We start from the raw sequence: 7,245 nt of genomic DNA on the forward strand, positions 1-7,245 counted from the left end.
GTATAAACATTGACCCTTAGAACAGAAGAAACTACACTGGTATTAACCTTCACCCTGTGCCAAGTCTAGCATCGCACACTTTTATGCGCTCTTATTTCATCTTCCCATCTCTCTGTGATTAATGTACTATTTTCATCCCCATTTCACAGGGGAGGAAACTGAGACCCAAGGAGGAGAGGCGACTCCACTAAATGTCACACAACCACTCAGCAGCTTAAAAAGGACTGCAATTCAGATGCATTCGACTTGGAACCACGTGTTTTTTCTAAATGTTTTAAAGTAACTTTGAAAACAAACTATATATATATATATATATATCTTTTTAATCTCCTAAACTTAAAAAAAAAAACAAAACTAAACCATTTCTACAGCATATGCTATTCCCACACTGTGGTTTATATTCTGAGACCAGATGGTAAAATAACCAACAGTCCTTTCCAGCACTCACACAAGTTCTGCTCACACTTTTCTACTCAAGGAAGATCTAAATACATTGGGTATGATACCCAAGGAACAGATTACACATTTCAAACTTGGCATAACGTGCTTACCTTGTGCCTGACTTTTTCTAAGATTTGCTCCATTCTCTTTTTAGTAAACAGTTCTGAGATCAACTAACATTAATCTACAAAGTTACCCCTTCTCGATATTTTATTATGAAAACTTTCAAACACATAGACAAGTTGAAATCATTATTAATATATAGGGAACATATATATCCACCACCTAGATTCTACCATTAACATTTTAATACTTAACATTTTTAAAATTGGTTTTAATAGGTGCCTAGAACTTTGCACACCTCACCTCAGCCACGCCATGAAGTTGGTACTACTATTACTCCCACTTAATGGATGAGGACACTGAAGCTCAAAGAACTGGAGGGACAGACAATGAGGTTGTCTCCAAAGCCACGATTCTAGTTATAGGCATAAAGAGGGAAGCCAACTCAAGCTGAATCTAATGTAATCTTACTAGTTTAGTTCATTTTGGAGGTTTGTTTCCTGAATCAGAGGAGTTTCCAGGTAAAAAATTCAGCAAAGGAAACTATATGTTGAGCAAGAAGAGGTTTGCTCTTTTGAATTCTTTTTTTAAAAAGTGCACAGCAGAGATATATACACAAAGATGTTCCCTGCAGTGTTATTTAAAATAGGAAAAAATCTGAAACAATCTAAATACCCTAAATTAGAAAAACAGTTGATCACAGTATGCTCAAAAGATGGCATATGATGCAAATACGAAAATTCATCTTCCCTTTGCCTCATAGAAATATTTGTCAGTATAGCATAGGACATACATGCACAGTCCAAATGTAATGTGATAGTCAGAAATGTAAATGCTAAGACTGCATATTATTCTCTTTGGCATAGGAAAATAACAGATTGAATATCAGAATCTGAAAGGCATAGAACTCCAGGAGAAATGGATCTGTAAAAAGGACTGTCACTGAGGACATGTATTGGGTGCGTTTAGTTCAATCTTGAAAAACCTAATATAAAGTGCAACAACAACAAATCACCAGCATCTTTGATTGTGCACACATTTATCAAGTGCTTATTAGATGCAGATACTGGAGACTCACTGGCGGAGGAAAAAGTTTCCTATCTTAGTGAGGACAACAGTCTCTATAGGAAGTAATCGTCCTACCTCATCTCAGGGTCACATCAAATGACTTGGGTTAGCAAAGATTCCTCCATCTAATAACACTTAGAGCAGTGGTTCTCAAACAGAGGCAATGTTCCCCCCTCCCCCTCACCCCAACGGCATCTAGAAGGAATGGTTTGTCACAGTTTGGAGGCAAGTGCCACTGGCATCAGTAGGCAGAGGTCAGGGATGCTCTAAACAACCTATGGTGCACAGGAGAGCTGCACGTTCCCCTCCCTCCCAGAGCAAAGAATTATCTGACCCAAATGTCAGCAGCGATGAAGTTGAGAACTCTGACTTAGAGAGACTCTCAGGATTCCCTTCCTTGGAAGTTACAGAGGAGGAGAAACATGGAAGCAGAAAAAGGCTGTCAAAAGCAGATGACAGCCCAGGGGGGAGGGGAGGCAGAGAGGATTTACCTGGGTAATTCCAGAGATTGCTAGGCAAACCCAAGGGTAGAGACAGCTCTGATTTATTGAGAATCCTATTGCAAAAGTTAATTTGTAAATATTTCTTTGGCATATCTTGGATCCCCTTGCCTCCCTACAGGAGAAGACCATATGGTCCAAATGAAAGGCTCCAGAGATAAAATCAGATGATCTGGGTGGAATCCCAACTTTGCAGTGATGAAAATCACTTTTGAGAAATGGGAATGCAAGTGATCCCCCTCCCACTGAGGAGATGAGCACAGGTATTTGAACCTGCCTGGCTCTCTTCATAGGCTCAAAGGTGACACTGTCATCATTATTGTTTGTACGTTCACAATGTATCCTTGAGTGAAAAGAACAGTTATATAATAGCACATATGGTATGTGTCCAATTTCTGCTCAATATGAATACCTAGGAGAAAAGAGTATGGAGAAAATTGTATCAAATGGCTCACACACATTGTGCCTGAGTGAAGAGAAACAAAACAAAATACCAATCTATTGCCAATATATGTTGCTTAAACTCTTAAAAGTTTTCTTTTTCTTCAAAAAGATGTTTTATGATATGAAGAAACACTTGCTGCTGCTGCTGCTGCTGCTGCTAAGTTGCATCAGTCGTGTCCGACTCTGTGCAACCCCATAGACGGAAGCCCACCAGGCTCCCCTGTCCCTGGGATTCTCCAGGCAAGAACACTGGAGTGAGGTGCCATTTCCTTCTCCAATGCATGAAAGTGAAAAGTGAAAGTGAAGTCGCTCAGTCCTGTCTGACTCTTAGCGGACCCATGGACTGCAGCCTACCAGGCTCCTCTGTCCATGGGATTTTTCAGGCAAGAGTGCTGGAGTGGGGTGCCATTGTCTTCTCCGGAAGAAACACTTAGGATACAATTTAAGCAATAACTAAGGCAAGATAGAAATTGTATAGAGCTGGGCTGATTAACAGTGTTGCCACTAGCCCCATGTATCCACTGAATGCTTGAAACCTGGCTAGCCAGAATTGAGATGTGCTAGAGTGTAGGAGAAAAATAAAGATGTCTTTTTTTTTTTTTTTTTTGCCATGCCACTCAGCAAGCAGAAACTTCCCCAACCAGAGACTGAATCCATGTTCCCTGCAGTGGAAGTGTGGAGTCCTAACCACTGGACTGCTGAGGAATTCCTCCAAAAAAGATTCCAAAGAGTTAAAAAGAAGGTAAAATCTTTCATTAGAAATTTAATGAAATTATTAAATTTTCAAAATTTATATATTGATTTTATATTGAAAAGGTAGATCTACTGGATTAAATAATTATTAAAATTAATTTTACTTGTTTATTTACATTTTTCTTTAATGAGGCTACCAAAACAGTCACATATCTTTTGAATAGTGCTGTCTCAAATATAAACAGCATAAACTTGACTGTAGAATCTGAGAAAAAATCTGAATGGAAAAATACCAAATTCACCATCATGACTGAATCTAAATGATAGGACTATGGGTGTTTTTTTTTTTTTCCCAGCTTCTTTACACTCTTCTGAGCTTTCCAAGTATTCTGCAGGGTGCAGATACCCCTGTGATAATCTCGAAACGGGCACAAAGAGCCGAGAATCTCTCACACATTCCAAGGCAAAAACTGTCCTTTCTTCAAATGATCACGTTGAGCGGGGACTATTGTTTTGCGGATTGGAAAATGACCTGGTAGCTAGCTAGCTGCCCTCTCCCCTGGTCCTGGTTATGACAGAGAAGGTCCAGAACTTTGTTCCTGCTCTCCAGAGGAAGGCAGGACGATCTTCCTGGGGTCTTCCCCACAAAAAGGGAGCAGAGGGTGTGAAGATGAGAGGAGCAGCTCGGTGCAGGCTCACATCATCCCCGGGCAAGGAAATGAGTCAGCCAGTGAGTCAGCCCCGCGGCTCGGCTTTCATTCTTGGTGTTGTTCCACCTCACTGCTCCTCTCTGTCACCCTTTGCCCCTAAACCACATGCTCGGCCTCGCCAGGCGGAGCTGGCTGAGAAGGGCATCTGGGTATGAGCACCCAGGGTGCCTCCTTCGTCCCTCCTTCATCCTTCACCTGTGGTCCCCACTTCATGTCTCACCCTCATGGCTACCTCCTTCAATATAGGTGTTGTTAGCATTGCCACCTCAAAAATGAGGAAACTGAAGTACAGCAATTCTGAGTCAAGGGCTCACACACAGGAAGAGGCCAAGGTGAGATTCAAAGTCAGACCTGAGTCCAGCCCAAGCCAGTCCTCCCAAACATGACAGACGCCATGGCTTGGCCCTTCCTAGAGCTCTCAGCCAGGTCTACACCCCTCCACCCCCAAAAAGACTGAGAAGTAATCAACGTGTGTCTTTCCATTGCCCTATATTTCAGGTGTCCTGAAATGGCCCAGGCACCTGAAATATAGGTGGTCTGCTTGCTCTCTCCCAAAATATGTCTTTGGGAAAGCATCTAAGAGTCTGATACCAGACATGTAGACCAAAGCATGACTTCAGGCCTATAATTTACTCCTTCAGGAAGAATCTGTAAGGCGAAGTCCTACTGCAGTTGTGGGGTGAAAGAGAGAAAAAAAGAGATTTCTGCCATTGGGAGACATGCAGGAGAGAGGCCTGAGGGAGAACAAGGGTGTTCGCAGTTCTGTTCCCTCTTGAGAATCCCATTGACCCAAGAAGCCAAGTCCCGTCTTCAGTCTATTAGCAGGGTGGGTGGGGCAGAGGCCGAGGAAGCAGACGCTCATGTGATGTGACTGCCACAGAATGCCACCCCCTCACAGATTCCACTGGAGGAGAGTCATGCTTGGGGATTAAAGACTTCCCCTTTTTTTAAACATTTTTATTTTTTTGTTATTTAATGTTTACATGGGTAATACTTTCACGTAATTCAAAAATTACATACCATTTATATAAATGCGTATAAAATGACATACATTTTTAACCATGTGAATGTCTTACACACACACACACACACACACACAGTTATACTTAATAGTCTTTCTCCGATTGGGTCCCCCCTGCCCAGTTCCTATCCCACTCCCAAGGTCACCTCACTGCGGTTACTAGTTTCTTGTATATCTTTTCATACATACAAATATAAATACACATGCACAGATTGCACCCTTTTTTTTCCCTATAAAAGTTGCAAGCTCTTTTTACAAAAGTAAAAATGCTGGAGAGAAAAACACATTGTTACTAACACTTTTGTGCAAAGGAGTCTGTAGCTATTTTCTTCCTGGGGGGCACTGAGCCAGGGCCTCTTCCTTTGTTTGGACATTTTTTTTTAAAGTCTTTATTGAATTTGTTACAATATTGCCTCTGTTTTATGTTTTGGTTTTTTGATGAGGAGACATGTAGGATCTTAGCTTCCTAACCAAGGATCCAACCCACACCCTCTGAATTGGAAGGACTGCTAGGGAAGTCCCTGTTTTGCCGTTTTAAAAGTCAGGTATAACGAGGCATCATTTACATACAGGAGAATTCACCCTTTTCAGTGGACAGTCCTGTGAGTTTTGACTGTCATGTATACAGTCATGCAACCACTACTGCCATCAAGATATTTAAAGATTTTATCACCTCCCCACCTCCCTTCAAAAATTCTTTCCCGACTCTTTGTAGTCATTCACTACCCACCCTCTCTGCCACTCGATTTACACTCCCATCTCTGGCCCCTGAGCCACAATGGGCTTTCCCTGTGGCTCAACAGGTAAAGAATCCACCTGCAATGCGGGAGACCTGGGTTTGACCCCTGGGTTGGGAAGATGCCCTGGAGAAAAGAAAGGCTACCCAGCCCAGTATTCTGGCCTGGAGAATTCCATGGACTGTACAGTTCATGGGGATCATGGTGTCACAAAGAGTTGGACACGACTGAATGATTTTCGCTTCTCCAGCCCCTAGCAACCACTCACATGTGTTTTTTTTTTTAATTTTATTTTTTAAACTTTACATAATTGTATTAGTTTTGCCAAATATCAAAATGAATCTACCACAGGTATACATGTGTTCCCCATCCTGAACCCTCCTCCCTCCTCCCTCCCCATACCATGCCTCTGGGTCGTCCCAGTACACTAGCCCCAAGCATCCAGTATCGTGCATCGAACCTGGACTGGCATCTCGTTTCATACATGATATTTTACGTTTCAATGCCATTCTTTCAAATCTTCCCACCCTCTCCCTCTCCCACAGAGTCCATAAGACTGTTCTATACATCACTGTCTCTTTTGCTGTCTCGTACACAGGGTTATTGTTACCATCTTTCTAAATTCCGTATATATGCGTTAGTATACTGTATTGGTGTTTTTCCTTCTGGCTAACTTCACTCTGTATAATAGGCTCCAGTTTCATCCACCTCATTAGAACTGATTCAAATGTATTCTTTTTAATGGCTGAGTAATACTCCATTGTGTATATATACCACAGCTTTCTTATCCATTCATCTGCTGATGGGCATCTAGGTTGCTTCCATGTCCTGGCTATTATAAACAGTGCTGCGATGAACATTGGGGTACATGTATCTCTTTCCCTTCTGGTTTCCTCAGTGTGTATGCCCAGCAGTGCGATTGCTGGATCATAAGGCAGTTCTATTTCCAGTTTTTTAAGGAATCTCCACACTGTTCTCCATAGTGGCTGTACTAGTTTGCATTCCCACCAACAGTGTAAGAGGGTTCCCTTTTCTCCACACCCTCTCCAGCATTTATTATTTGTAGACTTTTGGATCGCAGCCATTCTGACTGGTGTGAAATGGTACCTCATAGTGGTTTTGATTTGCATTTCTCTGATAATGAGTGATGTTGAGCATCTTTTCATGTGTTTGTTAGCCATCTGTATGTCTTCTTTGGAGAAATGTCTATTTAGCTCTTTGGCCCATTTTTTGATTGGGTCATTTATTTTTCTGGAGTTCACTCATGTTTTTTGTCCTTAGAGTTGTTCCTTTTCAAGAATGTCATATGAATGGAATAATCCAGTACTGTAACCGTTTATGTCTGCCTTCCTTCACTTAGAATACATTTAAGATTCATCCCCACTATTATTGTATACGTTGTGTGTATCAATACAGTTGACTCTTGAACAACACGGAGGTTGGAGGCACCAACTCTCTGCCCAGCTGAAAATTCATGTATGACTTACAGTTCACCCTATATATTTGAGGTTCCTCTGTATCCATGGTTCCACACCCTCAGATTCAACCAATGGCATACCATATAATAC

The sequence above is a fragment of the Bos mutus genome, chromosome 18 (assembly GCF_027580195.1).
Source record: "Bos mutus isolate GX-2022 chromosome 18, NWIPB_WYAK_1.1, whole genome shotgun sequence".
In the NCBI taxonomy this organism is placed as follows: domain Eukaryota; kingdom Metazoa; phylum Chordata; class Mammalia; order Artiodactyla; family Bovidae; genus Bos; species Bos mutus.